The sequence below is a fragment of the Schistocerca cancellata genome, chromosome 7, assembly GCF_023864275.1.
Source record: "Schistocerca cancellata isolate TAMUIC-IGC-003103 chromosome 7, iqSchCanc2.1, whole genome shotgun sequence".
NCBI lineage: Eukaryota > Metazoa > Arthropoda > Insecta > Orthoptera > Acrididae > Schistocerca > Schistocerca cancellata.
In genome coordinates this window covers 31,524,070-31,547,052 of record NC_064632.1, presented here as the reverse complement: position 1 = coordinate 31,547,052, position 22,983 = coordinate 31,524,070, and positions in this window count along the sequence as shown.

The following is a 22,983-nucleotide window of genomic DNA, read 5'->3' as shown; positions in this document are numbered from 1 at the left end:
ATGTGGGAAGCTAAGTTGATATCTGAACATGTCATCTAGGTGATCCACTTCTTTTGACCAGTCAGTGCCTCTGTAAGTTGAACTAAACAACACTTTGCGGCAGCGTGTCTGAGGCGCAGCAGAGGCAGGAGAGAATGCAGGCAGTCTGGTGGTGCTTGGAGCGGGGTCGTGGCTTGCCCGGAGGCGCCGCCTCTGGCCGAGGTTTTCTCAGTCGCGGGTCGCGACACGGCGCCTGGGCGTGGCAGGTTGTTCAGGACTCGGAGAAAGGCTGCGTTGCGGTCACCGCCGCTCGTAACGTGTCCGACATGCTAACGGACACGCTTACGTCGATTGCAGCGCCACATATTGGTGTGGGTCTATCAGTAGGTGCCATTAACTTCACCTCAACAGGGAAGAGGAGGGGAAGCTGGTCAGGTTGACAGCAAAAGACGTACTTCAGACTTGCGTGGCTCGTGTTCGTGGCATCTCTTATTTCACACCCTGTTTTACCGTACTGCCGTCTCGTTATGTTAATTTTCAATTACTGGTGTCACTGAGTTGCTGCCTTGCCTGCCCGTGAGCGGCAGCAGCAGCGCTTATCGATATAGGCCCTGCCGTATTATCTTTGGGACTGCTATTACTTCCCGGTCGTCGTTTGTCTTCCAGTGGGTTGGAACGCGCCAGCAGTCCAGTTCGGACCGGGCAATGAAATCAGTGAAACGCGCCATCAGTGGAGTTCGGACCTGTCAGTCGAACAGTTGGGACACGGCAGGTGTTCGGTGGTGTTCGAGCGGTAGTGAGGTTCGGAGAGCCATGACTCGCCCGACCGTTGCCGGCACACATGGCTGGGGACGGTCTTGGTTGATCGTCGGTTGGTCGTCTTACCGGACGACGTGTATTTGCTCGTCGATAGCTTATAGCAGGGGCGGGCAAACGTTGCACGCGGCTCATGAGCGCACAGCGCTGCACGTGTGCTGCTCGCGTGCAGGCGTCGACTGGGGCAGTGGCGACAGCCGGCAGGTTGCGGCAGTGTAGTACCAGGCTAAGCTGCGGACGTTGATGCGTAGCGACCACTACGTAGTCAACGTTGTATTTCAAGAACCGGAAAATGCAGAGTGAAACAAGGAAACGGAGAAGTGGAGATTTGCTATCTTTTAAAACGTAGTGGGAGAATCATTTTTTCTTTGTGCAAAAACGTTAAAATTCAAAATGTTTAATATGTGGCAGTATTCTCGCTGGTCAGCGGAAGTTTAGTATTGAAGGCCATTATAACAAATTTCACAAGGACGAGTACAATTTATTGTTGGATTCTGAGCGGATGGTGAAATTGACTGAGCTTAAGAAGAGCGATCTGACGATACTAAATGAATCTGCCGTAGTTGCTGTGGTCACGAGAGATCTGCGACTTTCTTTCGTCATGTCTCTCATCTAACTGATTTAACATTTTATGGAGCACCGTTTTAAATTTTTCAGGACGACAACAATAATAGCCCAGCGGTACGAGCTTAATATAGCGAGATCTGGAAAACCATTTGCTGAATTAGTAAGTGTCGGTTAAGAGCAAATATCAGTGATGAAAATTTAAGTAACTGCTTGCGTTTGTCTATATGCAGAAATTTTGTTCCACTCCACCTGTGATAATTAAATAAAACGTATCGTAGGTAATAGGTACTCTTTCAAAACACGATATCTTTCAAGCACTACTACTACTAATCTTATTCCTACGTTCAATAAAGCAAGCTAGGAAACAAAACGCATTGCAGAGGAAGGAGCGGACAGAGGGTATGGTGGGGAGGGGAGATAAGCGGGTGGCCAGCTTGCCCCTGTGTGCACGCAGAACACCTGTTAACTGCACGCGTGCAAGTGCACCGCACACGTGCAGGATTCCTGCCCGCCCCTGGCTTATAGGTTGGCGGTGTGTGTCTCAACTCGTAGTTGGTCCTGGAGACTGCACAGTCACTACTTTTAGTATTGGTCGCGTTGTTCGTCCAAGTGTTTGTGAAATTGTGTGTAGCCTGTGATGTTCACCGCCCAGTTATTTTAGTGCTGTCTCCGTGCTGATGTGTAGCAGTTGGTCGGTTGGCGCAGTCGCGTCGTAGCACCAGTGGGGCATGCAGCGCCAGGGAGGCGTGGGTAGCCATCACTCGCCGACGATTGCCGACACAGATGATTTGAGTGGGGACGACTTTGGTTGATCGTCGGCCGGTCGTCTTGTCGGACGACGCGTATTTGGCCGGCGATCCCTTATGGGTTGGCTGTGTATGCCAATTCGTGATTCGTCCTTGCTTTGCTCAGTCACCGCCGTTAGCATTGTCTAGTTCTTCGTACAAGTGTTGTGAAACTGTGTGTAGTTTATGTGGTTTGACTGACAAGTTGTTTAAAGATTGTCGGCGTACTGGCTCTGAATTGGTCGGTTTGAGTGGAGTAGAGAGGAAGGACCGGATAACCATCACTCGCCCGACGATTGCCGACACACACGTTTGAGTGGCAACGACCTTGCTTGGGCATTTGGTCGGTCGTCTGATTAGACGTGTTTTTTGCTCGCCCACCGCTAATGGGTTGTCTGTGATCCGTTCTGGTTGTTGTTCCAGTCTCCGCTGTTAGCATCCTTTGAGTTTTGGTGCAAGTGTGGAGCGGAACTGATCTTGATCATTGGTCTCTTGACTGTCTGTCGGTTGCGTTGTCGTCGGATCGTGAGTGGTTGGCCCGACTGCCTGTCTCACCTAAGAGAGCGTTAGTGTTGGCATTACAGGCAGATCCTTGAACATCTGAGCGCCCTTGTGTCCACTGCCTTATTTTTAAAAATTTGTTCTTGTTGTTGGTACTTGTATGGCTTCTAGCCGGTTTTGTGTTTTAAATTAGAGTTGTAAGGCCTTCAGCCTAGTTTAAATTACTGTATCACGTGAGCCCTTTGGCATTTTAAAAGAATTTCTTGAAATTTTAAGTATTTGGCCTTCACCCGATTTGAATTTAACTTGTTTACTTCAACCTATTGAATTTTTAAGTCTTCGGCCTTCAGCCGGTTTGAGTTTCAGTTGTTTGTTCTTAAGGCTTTCAGCCTAAATTAAAGAACTGTTTCACGTAATGACTTTGGTATTAAAAAAAAAAGTTTTAAGTGTCCGGCCTTCAGCCGATTTGAATTTAGCTTATTTACTTCAGCCTAACTAAAAACTGTTTTAAGATAAGGCTTGCCTTTTAAATTTCTGGTTATGCTTGCGTTTTAAGTTGTTTCCCTTCAGCCGTTTTCAAATTAAAGTGCCTTTCAGCCGGTAATTAAGTCCCAAAGATTAAAGCTGTGCGTTTAAAAATGTTTTGGGCTCTTGTAATGTTTGATCAAAGAATAAAGTTGTATGTTCGAGTGAAACTGACAGCCCCTTATTTTGCCCCTTTCCACAATTTATTCTATCCGTCCTGTCCTGCGGGTTTAGCAGGGCGTGTAAGTACTGCCGGCGCACTGTCATGAGAGGTGAAATACCACTAGTTACAAGTGTCACAGCAGGAACAATATTAGAGTAAGAACGTAGCACTGCCACGTCCACAGTAGATAATTTATACAGTGTCTTGACCTATTATAGATACAAACGAAAGGGTGAGTAGGTGACAATGAAATGTGTAAATAATCCCAATAAAGATAGATTCGGAAACCAGTGGTTTTCCCGATACGACGTAGGCGCAGGAGCAGTCATGCGACGTTATGATATTGTTAATGTGGTGTCACCGCCAGACACCACACTTGCTAGGTGGTAGCCTTTAAATCGGCCGCGCTCCGTTAGTATACGTCGGACCCGCGTGTCGCCACTATCAGTGATTGCAGACCGAGCGCCGCCACACGGCAGGTCTAGAGAGACTTCCTAGCACTCGTCCCAGTTGTACAGCCGACTTTGCTAGCGATGGTTCACTGACAAAATACGCTCTCATTTGCCGAGACGATAGTTAGCATAGCCTTCAGCTACGTCATTTGCTACGACCTAGCAAGGCGCCATTACCAGTTACTATTGATGCTGTAAAACATGTACTGTCAAGAGCTATGTTCACCATTTATGGATTAAAGTTAAGTATTCCACAGCTGCGTCCTTTTTTTTGCTTGTCTAATTTCCTTGATCTGTTCCAGACCTCACCCCAGCCTGCGTGAGCTAAAACGCGTGCCTTTCGGCTTCCTCTCAAACCGGGTTGGCTCTCTTGCCAATCCACAACAGTTAACATCTAAGACTACGATTATTTCGAAACACCGTAAGTGAGGCGTAAATTAAAAAGAGATAAAGTGCCCGCGATTGATTTTATTATGATTCCGAGTACTTGGTAAACAGCATTGCAACACATTTTTGCGTTCGTGGCTCGCCAGTAGCATGGCCTCCCATGTCACCTGACTTGAACCCGTTAGATTTTTTTTGGTGTGGGGACATATAAAAAGTTTGGAGTGTTCCCGACCTGTTGACAGTGTCGAACTCAGCAAACGTATTGGGGCTAGGTGTCACTTCATTCGGAACGTACCTTAGATTTTTGAAACTGTATTCGCATCTATAAGCAGACGTGCTGCTACAGGCCTAGACATGAACTTGGCCATTACAGCAGTTCTTATCCACCACAGCGGGTGTTCTTGCATACCTCACACAGCCAATATCTTCCATTCGAACTCTGAAGGATCCAGTTTCCCGCGTAGGCGCCTATGTACAGAGGCAAAAGTACTGACATGTGGGGACGGCTCAGAATAGCGACGTCGTGCTGCTCTTCCACAGCAGTCAGTGAACCCACCACACGTAAGAAGCATATGCCAGCTCTTCGTCAGTAAACCTGTCCATGGTACTGTTGTCTGTCAGAGTTAACGCACAACTGTACTTCATGCAAGCAGAGGAGAACGTACGCGCAGGAGGCGAAATGTCTGGGAGGGGAGAGGTTTAGCAGCGTAGCGAACGAACAAAGGGTTCAGAGGTGGCAGTAGCATACATACGAAAATGTAAGCAGGTTTGTTCTATAAGCATACCAATGTGAAAGATATAATTTGGTAGCTTCATTGTTAAAAAGATCTTTAGAATAACTGCAAGCAGAGCTGAACATAACAAATAATACAATTCATCGGTTGATATAATGCTACGGATGTTTCACCGTCACTATTTCCACACGCAATCCACATTTAGAAAATGTTCCACCGTATATTTCTTTATTCTCAGTAGCCATGCCTGTTGCACTTTTACTGGCACTATCAGACTGTTGTCTTCAACAGCGGTGTCCCTGTTGCTTCCATAACTACGACTATCGCTGTTCTCGTCTATACCACTTCCCATGTTTGTGATCATCTCCAGCTCCTCGTCCAATAAACCTTGCATTGAAAATACTGCTCTTCAATTTTCCTTACGTTCTCACAGCGTTTCTTCCAGTCTTCTTCTGTTATGGAAGCAATTTGTTCTTCTATAAGTTTTAATAATACAGGGTGATTCAAAAAGAATACCACAACTTTAGGAATTTAAAACTCTGCAACGACAAAAGGCAGAGCTAAGCACTATCTGTCGGCGAATTAAGGGAGCTATAAAGTTTCATTTAGTTGTACATTTGTTCGCTTGAGTCGCTGTTGACTAGGCGTCAGCGTCAGTTGATGCTAAGATGGCGACCGCTCAACAGAAAGCTTTTTGTGTTATTGAGTACGGCAGAAGTGAATCGACGACAGTTGTTCAGCGTGCATTTCGAACGAAGTATGGTGTTAAACCTCCTGATAGGTGGTGTATTAAACGTTGGTATAAACAGTTTACAGAGAATGGGTGTTTGTGCAAAGGGAAAAGTTCTGGACGGCCGAGAACGAGTGATGAAAATGTAGCACGCATCCAGCAAGCATTTGTTCGCACCCCAGGAAAATCGACTCGCACAGCTAGCAGAGAGCTGCAAATTCCACAATCAACTGTATGGAGAGTCCTACGAAAAAGGTTAGTTATGAAACCTTATCGTCTGAAATTGGTTCAAGCACTGTCTGCAGCTGATAAGATTAAAAGAATCGATTTCTGTGATTTTATCCTTGCTCAAATGGAAACAGATGAATCTTTCGTTTCAAAGATTGTGTTTAGTGATGAAGCAACTTTCCACACTAACGGGAAAGTCAACCGTCACAATGTCTGTATATGAGGCACTGAGAATCCGCGGGAAACAACTCAGTATGAACGTGACTCGCCTAAGGTGAACGTTTTCTGTGCCATTTCAGCCATTAAAGTTTTTGGTCCCTTTTTCTTCGAAGGTGCTACTGTAACTGGACTACAGTATCTGGAGATGTTACAGAATTGGCTGTTCCCTCAGCTCGAACAAGAGGCACAACAATTCATATTTCAGCAGGATGGAGCGCCACCACATTGGCACTTATCTGTCCGTAACTACCTGAACGTCAACTACCTGAGGCGATGGATCGGCCGCCAGGCAGCCCGTGACAGAGCACTTCATCACTGGCCTCCAAGAAGCCCTGATCTTACCCCCTGCGATTTTTTCTTATGGGGGTATGTTAAGGATATGGTGTTTCGGCCACCTCTCCCAGCCACCATTGATGATTTGAAACGAGAAATAACAGCAGCTATCCAAACTGTTACGCCTGATATGCTACGGAGAGTGTGGAACGAGTTGGAGTATCGGGTTGATATTGCTCGAGTGTCTGGAGGGGGCCATATTGAACATCTCTGAACTTGTTTTTGAGTGAAAAAAAAACCTTTTTAAATACTCTTTGTAATGATGTATAACAGAAGGTTATATTATGTTTCTTTCATTAAATACACATTTTTAAAGTTGTGGTATTCTTTTTGAATCACCGTGTATATAAATTCTGAATCTCATATTACGTTCAGAATTGACTCTTACCATATTAGCACTATAGGGTTCATTCTGGGTGAAATGGAAGAAGTCTTAACACTGTATGACCGTGTTCGGTTGAAATACTGGTTTCTTCGATTTGATCAGTGAATACAGCATGTCCTAGTGAAAACGAGTTCCCTTTTCTGTTAAACAGGACACCACTTATATCCACCGTGGAGATTGATGTTGGAGCACCAGTCAATTGCTTATTGTGATAAGGCGCGTTATCTACAACGAGGACAACTGGTTCAAATGGCTCTGAGCACTATGCGACTTAACTTCTGAGGTCATCAGTCGCCTAGAACTTAGAACTAATTAAACCTAACTAACCTAAGGACATCACACACATCCATGCCCGAGGCAGGATTCGAAACTGCGACCGTAGCGGTCGCTCGGTTCCAGACTGTAGCGCCTACAACCGCACGGCCACTCCGGCCGGCACAGCAAGGACATTATGAGATAGTAGATTAGAAGCTAATCTCTCTGTTAGCTACTTTTCACAACTTAAAAGGGCTATGTCGTTGTAATAATTGCCTGTTTCCTAGCCAGATTTAAACCTTACTTTGGTATTCAATACAAAAACGTCCTCCCCGCCTGCAGGTTTCAGTGGACCCTACAGTGAACTGTCATTCCATCCGTACGACGAGGTGTGAAAAGTTTGAACATACGTTTCGACCATATAGACAAGTGAAAGAAACTCACGTCTGTGCTCTCAGGCACTTTTAAGCAAGTTTTTCCCTCGTATTACTTTTTACCTGTAGAAATTTTTGGTTATTGACCGGCTACTTCACCTAAATCCTAGAGTGCGAAGAATTTTACGAAGTGTGTTTATACGTCTTTCAAAGTTTATTAAACTCTTTAACTTTTAATGAATTTCATTCAAAGTGAGACTTCTTTTATTTGTAATGTAAGAATTATTCACCATGCGGAGAAGACTTGCTCTTTAAAACTGTTTAAACTTCCAAGATGTTCTGGGCATTTCCTTATGAGGTGTTGAAAATGTCGAAGATTCAGTTGCATGGACTATTTGCAGTTCCCTCTTGATTCCCCGAACGCAAGTAAACGATGCACCAGTTGTTTCTGTTAGTCGTTTCAGTGTGGACTTCAGGTTCATTGGAGCACCTAGCATAGCTTCTTTCTTCATAAACTGGTAGACATTTCCAACCACTTCGCGTGTTTGTTTATGAGGAACTTCGTCCTTTAACTTACTGTATACTGGTGCCATCTCAAACTTTAAATGTGTTCTAGCACATGGGGAAGCCACGACACTGGGATCACAGATTTACTTCGAACTTTGTGCACCTTTAGTAGGGCATTAAAACAGCATAATGTGCAAGTGCTAAGGTGCGCTACCCTGGAAGTTCCGAGAAAATCTTAAATTTCAAGCGTCTATTATGCAACTGATCTATCTGTGCGTAGGTGCCGACTGCAAGAAGTCATTGTCGTCAAGTGGTTAGTGTTCGCTCTTTGCCAGAAGATAGTGGACTAAGAGAGGGTTAGAACCCCACCAACACTTGCTTTTCATCACTGCTAACATTATTTCTTTTATATGGCGTTTGAGAGGAAATATAACGAAACAAAACCTACGTCCATTTTCATGAAGTTGCAGTGAATTTCGTATGTTATTTGACTATTTAACATCTGTTATTAAATTTTCAAGGATAAGGAACAGCCTTGGAAAGTCCAAGTCAAACCTCGATAAATAGTGATGCGAATGACGTTAATCACGATCAGTAATATCGTAAGTCACAGTGTGCCAGACCACATGAGTGATGTACAATTACTCGTTCGATGTGCTCTCGACGTCACATGTTGCAGGATGCTATTTGTCATACAGACATGGAAAATATAAATTGAAACTTGATGGAAATACATGTTATTTCGTTATATTATCTCTCAAATGTCTTATAAATTGAATAACGTGAACAGTGATGAAAAAAATATGACTATCTTGCAAAGGGCGTACGCTAACCACATTTTTTACTATTTTGTTCGGTATTGTTCTGAGGGGACGTCACAAGACATCCGTTCGAGTTAATCGTTGATTCCTTGACTCAGAGATTTACTGCAGAGTGCAACCAACTCTCTGAGCGAACACGCTGAGCTACCGTGCCGGTCCGACTGACCACACTGACTTCTTACGGCCAGCACCTTCGCACTGATAGATCATTTACATCAGGGGCGGGCAGGAATCCTGCACATGTGCGGTGCACTTGCATGCGTGCAGTTAACAGGTGTTCCGCGTGCACACAGGGCAAGCTGGCCACCCGCTTATCTCCCATCCCCACCATACCTTCTGTCCGCTCCTTCCTCTGTAATGCGTTTTGTTTCCTAGCTTGCTTTATTGAGTGAATGAATAAGGTTAGTAGGAGTGCTTGAAAGAAATCATGGTTTGAAAGAGTACCTATTACCTACGATACGTTTTTATTTAATTATCACAGGTGGAGTTTACAATATGTTTAATATCTGGAACAAAATTTCTACATACAGACAAACACAAACAGTTACGTAAATTTTCATCACTGATGTTTGCTCTTAACCGAGACTTATTAATTCAGCAAATGGTTTTCCAGCTCTCGCTATATTAAGCGCAGTCTTATAACTTGCACATACCGCTGGGCTATTATTATTGTCGTCCTGAAAACTTGAAAACAGTGCTCTATAAAATGTTAAATCAGTTAGATGAGAGACACGACGAGAGAAAGTCGCAGATCTCTCGTGACAACAGCAACTACGACAAATTCAAATGGCTCTGAGCACTATGGGACTTAACTACTGTGGTCATCAGTCCCCTAGAACTTAGAACTACTTAAACCTAACTAACCTAAGGACATCACACACATCCATGCCTGAGGCAGGATTCGAACCTGCGACCATAGCGGTCGCGCGGTTCCAGACTCTAGTGCCTAGAACCGCTCGGTCACTCCGGCCGGCCAACTACGACAGATTCATCTGGTATCGTCAGATCGCTCTTCTTAAGCTCAGTCAATTCCCCATCCGCTCAGAATCCGACAATAAATTGTACTCGTCCTTGTGAAATTTATTATAATGGCCTTCAATACTAAACTTCCGTTGACCAGCGAGAATACTGCCACATATTAAAGATTTCGAATTTTCACGTTTTTGCACAAAGAAAAAATGATTCTCCCATTACTTTTTAAAAGATAGCAAATCTCCACTTCTCCGTTTCTTGAAATACAACGTTCACTATATAGTGCTCGCTTCGCATCAACGTCCGCAGCTTAGCCTGGCACTACACTGCCGCAACCTGTCGGCTGTCGCCACAGCCCCGGTCGACGCCTGCACGCGAGCAGCACACGTGCAGCTCTGTGCGCTCGTGAGCCGCGTGCAACGTTTGCCCGCCCCTGATTTACATAATAAACTGGTAAACCTTCTCTTGCAATTTTCTGGGAATAGCCAATGTAGTGCACCTTACTACTTGCACATTATGTTGTTTTGATGGCCTTCTAAAGGTGTACAAAGTTTGAAGTAAATCCGTGGTATTAACATCGTGGCCTCCACCTTAACGGACTCTTTACTCATGGAGCGTACAGTCCGACTCTACGGCAACGCGTCCGACGCAGGCGATGGACTGAAAGGGGTCTCGCGATTACTGTCTCCACGTCTGTTTGCCCGGACAGTAGCTCTGCCGGAAAATGAAACCATAGACAGAATAGAGAGTATTAGTCAACCAAAATATTATGACGCTTGGCAATGAGGCGCTTCGGTCGGCTGATGGTGGGTTTTTATCGTGATATTTCGCGAGGACATGCTGTACCCCTTTATATTACATGCGCGACTGTCCTGAAAGCATTCACAGTACGTTGTGTTTTCCTTAACCACCACTGCACTTGTTTACCGTAACGTCACCACGTGTTTCTGATTATGGTTCCTGGAGGCCAAATGCAATGGTATCGTGATCGGGTAGTACTGAAAACAAACTTGAGAGCAACGAAGTTAGAAAGGCATTACTGTTGTCAACACCAGGTTAAAAAAAACGGTTAAAATGACTCTAAGCACTATGGGACTTAACATCTGAGGTCATCAGTCCCCTACACTTAGAGCTACTTAAACCTAACTATACTGAGGACATCACACACATCCAAACCCGAGGCAGGATTCGAACCTGAGACCGTAGCAGCAGCGCCGTTCCAGACTGAAGTGTCGACACCAGCCACCGTGAGCGAGTGGAAACAAAAGGCTCAGTGCATACAGTCGATATTTGCTAACTTGTGCACTATTTACAATAAAACGCAGATACAGAGCTAATTAGGGCAAGAAACTAAACGAAGTGCGTTATCTCTGTAACAAGTTATGTGATCTACCCATCTAATCTTTAGTATTCTTCTGTAGCACCACATTTCGAAAGCTTCTATTCTCTTCTTGTCTAAACTATTTATCGTCCATGTTTCACTTCAATACATGCCTACACTCCATACAAATACTTTCAGAAACGACTTCCTGACATTTAAATCTATACTCGATGTTAACAAATTCTTCTTCAGAAACGCTTTCCTTGCCATTGCCAGTCTACATTTTATATCCTCTCTACTTCGACCATCAGTTATTTTGCTCCCCAAATAGCAAAACTCCTTTACTACTTTAAGTGTCTCATTTCCTAATCTAATTCCCTCACCATCACCGACTTAATTGGACTACATTCCATTATCCTCGTTTTGCTTTTGTTGGTGTTCATCTTATATCCTCCTTTCATGACACTGTTCATTCCGTTCAACTGCTCTTCTAAGTCCTTTGCTGTCTCTGACAGACTTACAATGTCATCGGCGAACCTCAAAGTTTTTATTTCTTCTCCATGGACTTTAATACCTACTCCGAATTCTTCTTTTGTTTCCTTTACTGCTTGCTCCATATACAGATTGAATAACATCGGGGACAGGCTACAATCCTGTCTCACTCCCTTCCCAACCACTGCTTCCCTTTCATGTCCCTCGACTCTTATAACTGTCATCTGGTTTCTGCACAAATCGTAAATAGCCTTTCGCTCCCTGTATTTTACCCCTTCCACCTTCAGAATTTGAAAGAGAGTATTCCAATCAACATTGTCAAAAGCTTTCTAGAAGTCTACAAATGCTAGAAACGTAGGTTTGCCTTTCCGTTATCTTTCTTCTAAGATAAGTCGTAGTTTAGTATTGCCTCACGTGTTCCAACATTTCTACGGAATCCAAACTGATCTTCCCCGAGTTCGGTTTCTATCAGTTTTTCCATTCTTCTGTAAAGAATTCGCGTTAGTATTTTGCAGCTGTGACTTATTAAACTGATAGTTCGGTAATTTTCACATCTGTCAACACCTGCTTTCTTTGGGATTGGAATTATTATATTGTTCTTGAAGTCTGAGGGAATTTCGCCTGTCTCATACATCTCGCTCACCAGATGGTAGAGTTTTGTCAGGACTGGCTCTCCCAAGGCTGTCAGTAGTTCTAATGGAATGTTGTCTACTCCCGGGGCCTTGTTTCGACTCAGGTCTTTCAGTGCTCTGTCAAACTCTTCACACAGTATCATATCTTCCATTTCATCTTCATCTTCATCTACATCCTCTTCCATTTCCATAATATTGTCCTCAAGTACATCGCCCTTGTATATACCCTCTATACACTCCTTCCACCTTTCTGCTTTCCCTTCTTTGCTTAGAACTGGGTTTCCGTCAAAGCTCTTGATATTCGTGCAAGTGGTTTTCCTTTCTCCAAAGGCCTCTTTAATTTTCCTGCAGGCAGTATTTATCTTACCTCTAGTGAGATAAGCCTCTACATCCTTACATTTGTCCTCTAGCCATCCCTGCTTAGCCATTTTGCACTTCCTGTCGATATCATTTTTGAGACGTTTGTATTCCTTTTTGCCTGCTTCATTTACTGCAGCTCAGTACTCACCAAATAACTGGTTTCCACAACACTACCACAATCCCAAGTATATATTGCTGACATACGAAGTTCACCGTTTAGTATTTTGTTTACTAACAGCCGCTCACATGGTTGCAGATGACTTAATGTTCGCTAAGTAGAAAAACGGCAACAGGAAAAAAAGCGCACAGAAAATGTCGCAAACAGCGACAATAATTGCTTAAAACATGCTGTAACATACAATAAATAAGGTAGTATGAAAGTATCTATAGAAAACTATATTTCAAAAAACGAATAGTAAAAATGCAATAATGTGCCACTGTGTTTGTATAACCATGCTATTTTCTGCATGTTTTAGATTAAAAAAAAAAAAACACTGATGACGGCGATATTTGTCGCCGAAACTAGTTTGGGAGAATAAAGAAATTAAACGAATAACAAGGTGTTTTGCATCAAGGCGGACTCAACTTTCTGATATTACTGCTTTAATTTCATGTTTTTCTCTATGTAATGCTCGACTCCTCCCCCCATGAACCATGGACCTTGCCGTTGGTGGGGAGGCTTGCGTGCCTCAGCGATACAGATAGCCGTACCGTACGTACAACCACAACGGAGGGGTATCTGTTGAGAGGCCAGACAAACGTGTGGTTCCTGAAGTAGTTGCAAGGGCAACAGTCTGACTGATCTGGCCTTGTAACAATAACCAAAACGGCCTTGCTGTGCTGGTACTGCGAACGGCTGAAAGCAAGGGGAAACTACGGCCGTAATTTTTCCCGAGGGCATGCAGCTTTACTGTATGATTAAATGATGATGGCGTCCTCTTGGGTAAAATATTCTGGAGGTAAAATAGTCCCCCATTCTGATCTCCGGGCGGGGACTACTCAAGTGGACGTCGTTGTCAGGAGAATGAAAACTGTCGTTCTACGGATCGGAGCGTGGAATGTCAGATCACTTAATCGGGCAGGTAGGTTAGAAATTGTAAAAAGTTAAATGGATAGGTTAAAGTTAGATATAGTGGGAATTAGTGAAGTTCGGTGGCAGGAGGAACAAGACTTCTGGTCAGGTGACTACAGGGTTATAAACACAAAATCAAATAGGGGTAATGCAGGAGTAGGTTTAATAATGAATAGGAAAATAGGAATGCGGGTAAGCTACTACAAACAGCATAGCGAACGCATTATTGTGGCCAAGATAGATACGAAGCCCATACCTACTACAGTAGTACAAGTTTATATGCCAACTAGCTCTACAGATGACAAAGAAATTGAAGAAATGTATGATGAAATAAAAGAAATTATTCAGATAGTGAAAGGTGACGAAAATTTAATAATCATGGGTGACTGGAATTCGGTAGTAGGAAAAGGGAGAGAAGGAAACGTGGTAGGTGAATATGGATTAGGGCAAAGAAATGAAAGAGGAAGCCGCCTGGTAGAATTTTGCACAGAGCACAACTTACTCATAACTAACACTTGGTTTAAGAATAAGAATAAGAATAAGAAGGTTGTATACATGGAAGAACCCTGGAGATACTAAAAGGTATCAGATAGATTATATAATGGTAAGACAGAGATTTAGGAACCAGGTTTTAAATTGTAAGACATTTCCAGGGGCAGATGTGGACTCTGACCACAATCTATTGGTTATGACCTGTAGATTAAAACTGAAGAAACAGCAAAAAGGTGGGAACTTAAGGAGATGGGACCTGGATAAACTGAAAGAACCAGAGGTTGTACAGAGTTTCAGGGAGAGCATAAGGGAACAATTGACGGGAATGGGGGAAAGAAATACAGTAGAACAAGAATGGGTAGCTTCGAGGGATGAAGTAGTGAAGGCAGCAGAGGATCAAGTAGGTAAAAAGACGAGGGCTAGTAGAAATCCTTGGGTAACAGAAGAAATATTGAATTTAATTGATGAAAGGAGAAAATAAAAAAATGCAGTAAATGAAGCAGGCAAAAAGGAATACAAACGTCTTAAAAATGAGATCGACAGGAAGTGCAAAATGGCTAAGCAGGGATGGCTAGAGGACAAATGTAAGGATGTAGAGGCTTATCTCACTAGGGGTAAGATAGATACTGCCTATAGGAAAATTAAAGAGACCTTTGGAGATAAGAGAACCACTTGTATGAACATCAAGAGCTCAGATGGAAACCCATTTCTAAGCAAAGAAGGGAAAGCAGAAAGGTGGAAGGAGTATATAGAGGGTCTATACAAGGGCGATGTACTTGAGGACAATATTATGGAAATGGAAGAGGATGTAAATGAAGATGAAATGGGAGATACGATACTGCGTAAAGAGTTTGACAGAGCACTGAAAGACCTGAGTAGAAACAAGGCCCCCGGAGTAGACAACATTCCATTGGAACTACTGACGGCCGTGGGAGAGCCAGTCCTGACAAAACTCTACCATCTGGTGAGCGAGATGTATGAAACAGGCGAAATACCCTCAGACTTCAAGAAGAATATAATAATTCCGATCCCAAAGAAAGCAGGTGTCGACAGATGTGAAAATTACCGAACTATCAGTTTAATAAGTCACAGCTGCAAAATACTAATACGAATTCTTTACAGACGAATGGAAAAGCTAGTAGAAGCCGACCTCGGGGAGGATCAGTTTGGATTCCGTAGAAATACTGGAACACATGAGGCAATACTGACCTTACGACTTATCTTAGAAGAAAGATTAAGGAATGGCAAACCTACGTTTCTAGCATTTGTAGACTTAGAGAAAGCTTTTGACAATGTTGACTGGAATACTCTCTTTCAAATTCTGAAGGTGGCAGGGGTAAAATACAGGGAGCGATAGGCTATTTACAATTTGTACAGAAACCAGATGGCAGTTATAAGAGTCGAGGGACATGAAAGGGAAGCAGTTGTTGGGAAGGGAGTAAGACAGGGTTGTAGCCTCTCCCCGATGTTATTCAATCTGTATATTGAGCAAGCAGTAAAGGAAACAAAAAGAAAAATTCGGAGTAGGTATTAAAATCCATGGAGAAGTAATAAAAACTTTGAGGTTCGCCGATGACATTGTAATTCTGTCAGAGACAGCAAAGGACTTGGAAGAGCAGTTGAACGGAATGGACAGCGTCTTGAAAGGAGGATATAAGGTGAACATCAACAAAAGCGAAACGAGGATAATGGAATATAATAGAATTAAGTGGGGTGATGCTGAGGGAATTAGATTAGGAAATGAGACACTTAAAGTAGTAAAGGAATTTTGCTATTTGGGGAGCAAAATAACTGATGATGGTCAAAGTAGAGAGGATATAAAATGTAGACTGGCTATGGCAAGGAAAGCGTTTCTGAAGAAGAGAAATTTGTTAACATCGAGTATAGATTTAAGTGTCAGGAAGTCGTTTCTGAAAGTATTTGTATGGAGTGTAGCCATGTATGGAAGTGAAACATGGACGATAAATAGTTTGGACAAGAAGAGAATAGAAGCTTTCGAAATGTGGTGCTACAGAAGAATGCTGAAGATTAGATGGGTAGATCACATAACTAATGAGGAAGTATTGAATAGGATTGGGGAAAAGAGAAGTTTGTGGCACAACTTGACCAGAAGAAGGGATCGGTTGGTAGGACATGTTCTGAGGCATCAAGGGATCACCAATTTAGTATTGGAGGGCAGCGTGGAGGGTAAAAATCGTAGAGGGAGACCAAGGGATGAATACACTAAGCATATTCAGAAGGATGTACGTTGCAGTAGGTACTGGGAGATGAAGAAGCTTGCACAGGATACAGTAGCATGGAGAGCTGCATCAAACCAGTCTCAGGACTGAAGACCACAACAACTACAACAACAATGCTCGACTATGCTTCCGTCATTGCGTAGTACACTCTAAGAAGGGAAAAAAAATCGGCGCACAACGAACGAATTATCCGAATGGGACGGAAATCGGTGGATGTGATTTACATATGCAGACAAACAAATGATTACTATTTCAGAAAAAAATGGATGATTTATGTGGAAGAGCTTGACAAACTGAGACGGTCAATAACGCGTTGATCCACCTATGGTCCTATGCAAACAGTTATCGGCTTTCCATCGATTGTTAGAGGTGCTGGATGTTCTCTTCAGGAATATCGTGCCACATTCAGTCCAAACGGCGCGTTAGATCGTCAAAATCACGAACTGATTGTAGGACCCCACCCATAATGCTCCAAAAGTTCTCAACCAGGGAAAGATCTGGCGACCTTGCTGGCCACAACGTGTCTTCGGGTCTCAGTTCGAAGCGGGACTCACTACTGAAGACTACTCCAGGAAGAGAGATTCCAGGCCGAAGACGTGTCTGGAGAAGCCCCAGATAGCGGTGGTATACCAACCTGTCACCCGCCGTACGGCCCGACAACCAAGAGTGATGGAGTAGGGTACCCTTCCCTTGATTGTTATCCTCGGCACCATTACACCACAGCGCTACATCGATGATAGTCTACGTCCCGTTTTGTTGCCCTTATGGCAAGCTATACTGAGCTTATAATTTAGCACACAGCGAGAGTTCCTACTGCTTGTCTTCTTGTTTGCCAAAACCTACTTTAGCCAGCAAGGTAGGCGGGTATTTCCCGACCTGAGAACGTTTCTACAATTGTGGGCAAAGCTATCCAACCATCTCTGCATTTTGACGATCTAACGTGCCACCTGGATAGAATGTGCCACGATATGCTTCAGTAGGACAACCAAAAAGCCAAGTCGAATGACTGCTTGCATGAGGGTCAGACGTGGACCAGCGCGTTATTGACTTGCTCAATTTGATAAGCTCTTCTCGTTGAATAAATCAGCCAAATTTTCTTAATTGTAATCATTCGGTTGTCTGTACAGGTACATCACATCTACGAATTTCCGTCCCGTTTGGATCATTCCTTCGTTATGCGTCATATCTTTTGTCTTAGTGCATTTCAAAAGCATATGATAAGCTGTCCTAACCCTAAAACCAACTCTACCTCTGAACTGTATCTCAACATAATGATTAATGCTGTCTCGTTCTACCAGAATACAATGCCACGAGTAATATTCAGAATGCAGAAATAAATATTCTACAAGGACGTGCTGAAACGTAATGCCTCCTAATTTTTTAATGTGAACACTGAAATCTTCTTAAATAGAACAAACCTTATCAACAATCTACATCTTTATTCTGCACACTTCATATTTACAGTCTCTGCCACAATGGAGTCGCGAATTGAAGCGTGCAGAGTTGAGGTCTAAGAAAACGGTAGTTTTGGTACGCTACATAAATGTCGTAGTAAATGCTACTATTACCCGCAGTATTGGTAGAATTTGTGGGCAAAAAAACTGGAAACCGACGACTTCTCTTTGTTTCTTTGGTTGTTTGTTTTGCACATAATTATAACCGCACGTCATTCAGTGTTAGTCCATTGTGTATTTTATATCCCCACACAATATATAAATTGCATTTTGTAAGTTATAAAAATTATCTGATCGCGTAACATCTGCCCTTTTATGTAACCAAAGCAATCACTTAGCAGTCAATTACAGTTTAGATGCACAACCATAAAAAATATATAATTATTCTTGTTATTTTGTACACAATAGAACGTTCTTCATCGTGATCAAAGACAAGAGTTTCTTGTTATTATTGCTAAATGCGGAAGTTATTTATGACTAATTTTTTATATAGGTTCCATAAAGTATTGACGTGATGTTTGGTATATTTTTGTTTTGCGTTTTGTTTTATTTTACCTTGTCGAAGAAATTGCGTTTTCTGTTGCTGTATGACAAATCTGTACGGTTTTCTTTATTTCTACTACTAAATCCCTCTGTTGCAAGTCACAAATCAACAGTTTTCGAATAAAACCTGAATAAAATATTGACAATTTCACTTTTGCTATAAATACTGTATGTTCTTAAGTAAGAGGCAGCAGGATATGTAGATCAAAAATGTTCCATACTTTTCGCGGCCCTTTGTTTATCCTCCTCCCCCCAACCCTTAATTTCAGGACGGTTCACCGCTTTCGATTTTTAGGGGAATGTCGTAAGATACTGATTCGTCCACACACGGAGCACCCCCTCCTTCAACACGACAACGCCAGGCCACACGCGAGCGCTGCGACGCCTGCAACAGTCCGACGCCTTGGCTTCAGTGTCATCGCCCATCCTCCATACAGTCCCGACTTGACCCCATTCGATTTTGATCTGTTTCCAGAACTTAAAGAGCACCTTTGAGGACTTCGCTTTGATAGTGAGGTATTGAATAGAATTGGGGAGAAGAGGAGCTTGTGGCACAACTTGACTAGAAGAAGGGCCCGGTTGGTAGGTCAACAACAACTGAGCTGTTACTTAGCTATTCGTGTACTCACGTTCGTTGGATGGTATGTAGCTGCTTTTATACAGAGAAAAACAAAACTTTCGCACTTTGTTTCTGATCCAGAATATTACGCCATCTTGCTGTCCGCGTGTGCCGCGAGAGGTGTCGCCGTAGACTACTGGCTACAGACGTGTACGCTAAAAGTAGCAAGTTCGCACACTACACGTCTAACAACACGCTTTCCCCGAAGAAGTTTGAACATAAAAAGTTTCCAGCGTAGTAGGGAAGAAGGGGGGATGGAGAACAGAGTGTACGCAATGGAGGTGAGGTGCCGCCGCTACCGCTGACAGGCGGCGGCAGTGGCGGGCGACCTGCCGCTGGCTGCGGAATGCCGCCCCGCTTCTCCGGCAGGGACAATGCCTGCGCGGCCCACACGCGCCGCGCCGCGCCGCGCCGCGGCCCACGCCGGGGCGGCACCTGCCGCACAGCCCGCGTGCGCTGCGAGCGTCCAGCCGGCTGCCTCGTACAAGTGTTCTGCCGTGTACACGAGCGCTCTGTAGCAGTGGAACACAATGAAATGAACACCCTTAGCTGCTTACAGGAGTTGACATACGAGGTGTGGCTAGAAGAAAACCGGACTAGTACTGGTGAAACAATAAAACGAATGCAATAAGGCTGAAAGTCGCGTGGCCTGTCACGTGACTCTCGCTCCGCCTACTGCTCGAGTTTCATCTGCCTTCTGCACTCAGTCTGCCCGTGGCGTCTGTTTTCAGTAGTTGACGTTTTGTCTGTGCGTCGGAAAATGTTGAGTGTACAGAAAGAACAGCGTGTCAACATTAAATTTTGTTTCAAACTAGGAAAATCTGCAAGTGAAACGTTTGTAATGTTACAACAAGTGTACGGCGATGATTGTTTATCGTGAACACAAGTGTTTGAGTGGTTTAAACTCGCACTGGCAGACCATTGTCAGCAAAAACTGATGCAAACATTGAAAAAATCGGTAAACTTGTTCGACAAGATCGCCGTTTAACAATCAGAGCAGTGTCTGAGTTAACAGGAGTTGACAAGGAAAGTGTTAGGCAGATTCTTCATGTTTTTGCTGACAATGGTCTACCAGTGCGAGTGTCATCACTGGTGTCTTCGCGGCCATCTTCAAATCGTTTAAACCACTCAAACACTTGTGTTCGCGATAAACAATCATCGCCGTACACTTGTTGTAACATTACAAACGTTTCACTTGCAGATTTTCCTAGTTTGAAACAAAATTTGGTGTTAACACGCTGTTCTTTCTGTACACTCAACATTTTCCGACGCACAGACAAAACGTCAACTACTTAAAACAGACGCCACGGGCAGACTGAGTGCAGGAGGCAGATGAAACTCGAGCAGTAGGCGGAGCGAGAGTCACGTGACAGGCCACGCGACTTTCAGGCTTATTGCATTCGTTTTATTGTTTCACCAGTACTAGTCCGGTTTTTTTCTAGCCACACCTCGTACATCAATGGGGACAGATCAAAATGTGTGCCCCAACCGGGAAGTGAACCCGGGATCTCCTGCTTACGTGACAGACGCCCTATCAATCTTTTTTTTATTTTTATTTTTTTCATAACTTTGCGACAATAAACAAAGTAAACTTTTCACTCGAGAGAAGACTTGAAACAACGACCTCTTTTTGTCCCCTTCGTCCGTCAAGGAATCAAGGAATCAGGGATGGGAAGGGGAAATCTTTTGTGGGAATCATTATTTATTTATTTATTTTTATTTACTGTTTTTAATACATTCTTAATGTGGTTTTACTTTGTACCACAACAAAAATAAATGTATCTAGCACCGCATCGGGCTCTGAGTAAAGAAAACAATATCGCGGCACGTTCCTACACCGACGTAATGTCTATGGGGAAAACGAAAAAAAAGTGCTTCATACAGGATGCAGAAGGGTGTGTCGCTACTCTCCTTACGCTTCATCATCCAGGTACGTCTTCACGTATATCATGTTGTTCCACCGAGAATCGAACTTAGTCATGTCAGCTCACTCAATGGGTATCTTCCCCTACCTGTTGATGATCCAGCTGCGTGGAGGGTCGCTTAGGGCACTCCCTAAGTAATTAGAAAAATACTGTCTGTGTTTTGGGTTCCGTACGATCTTGCAATAACGTTCTTGTAGATGGTTCCAAAAGTCGAATACATCTTTAGGTCCATCGTGAAATAAGTAGTGTACCGCATGCGCACGGATCCACGTGACAGCGTTGGTCTTGGCACGCGGGAAATGCTGTTGATCCGGAAATAGTAGAAACCGTGGTGTAATGTGTTCCGGAGTCACTTGTAGAAAATACGACAAAATGTGTCGCACCAAGCGCCTTACGTCTTCTGCCACGCCACATGTGAGACGGTGTTCGTCCGTATCTGGTATCCCGCAGTCTACGCAGAGAGGCGATTCCGCCATGTTTATCTTGTGGAGGCGTGATCGGGTGATCTGTTTACCATTGACTGTGATGTATCATGTGGATCGGACGGCTGTGTCCAGTGTAACCGCGTGAATCATCTTCCACACCACCTTCCAATTAACCTGAGGGCTTTTGGTCTCCACGATGTTTGGTGGGCGCCTCTGCTGTAGGACATGATATATATCCCGCGCCAACGCCTGTTTCGTCGGTGGTACTGCGATACGGACATAGCTGTGTTCAATGTAAAAGTTCCCGAAGTAGTAGAAGGGTGGGGGTATGTCTTGCGTCATAAGGGAGGGCGGAGCTAAGGACTCCAAACCATCTGAGCCACCGAGGATACAGAGGATAGCGCAACTGCAGGGATTTATCTCTGTCACGCCTCCCGCGAAACCCACATTCTCAACGTATTGTCCCGCACTACATTCGTAGTGCCCCCGCCCATTATACTCATTACTCGCGGCGAGTTGCCGATTCCCGTAAGACTTCGGGCACTGTTTGTGCATTCGCACAGAAGAAAAATATGGTCAAGTGGCCGGTGAGCCTTAACTATATATTTACTAAGATGGTGTCTGTTCTTTCGGCGTTTCATGGGACGTTTAATAGCTGCCACACAAAGTGATTGACCCTGTCTCTTATTGATATTCATAGCAAATGCAAGTCGCATGGAAAACTGCAATCTTTTCTTTTTTCCTTCATTGTCATTTCATTCCCCTCGCTCCATATTATGGGCGTGGTGGAGGGGGGGGGGGGGGAGGTAGGTGTGAGCTGTCAGAGAATACAGGTAGCTGCTCTTCAGCCATATGAGAGCAAACTTGGCAGTTAGTAATATGTCCGAAAGAACAGATACCATCGGTGGTCATGCAGCTCGTTAGAATGAAATTACAATGAAATGAACACCCTTAGCTGCTTACAGGCGCTGACATACGTCAACGGGGACAGATGAAAATGAGTGCCCCAAACTTTTAAAGGTTGGAATTTTGTGCCGGACGGCGACTCGAACTGTAGCGCCTGTCTCTCGTAGATAGAAAGTTAGAAGAAAACTTACCATACGTCGGTGTTTCGATAGCCTGTCTGATGTCGAAATTAACGATACGTCGTAATTAAACTGTAGATTTCTATACATATGATTAAACTGAAGTCCTTGCCGTGTTCTTCTGTCTGTATATGAGGCCTAATCTCAGAAACTACCGTAGTGATTTTGATACGGTTTTCACTAATATTCGGACTGATTGACGACGAAGTTTTGGGCACGTAATTTACTATCTGCTGTGTCAGGCGTTTCATAGGACGTTTAATAGCTGCCACCTGACTGACCCTGTCTCTTATTGATATTCATAGCAAATGCAAGTCGCATGGAAAACTGCAATCTTTTCTTTTTTCCTTCATTGTCATTTCATTCTCCTAGCTCCATATGGGCGCGGGAGGGGGAGGGGGGAGGGTGGCGGTGTGGGCTCTCAGAGAATACAAGTAGCTGCTCTTCAGCCATATGAGAGCAAAAAATTTAAAACACAGTATACAATTGGACATGGATGTTAACAATATGAACGTGTGACATAATAGAAAGATATGAATTCAGTTACATAATTTATAGTGTGATAGTTTGAGAGGCACCCACATGCCTTG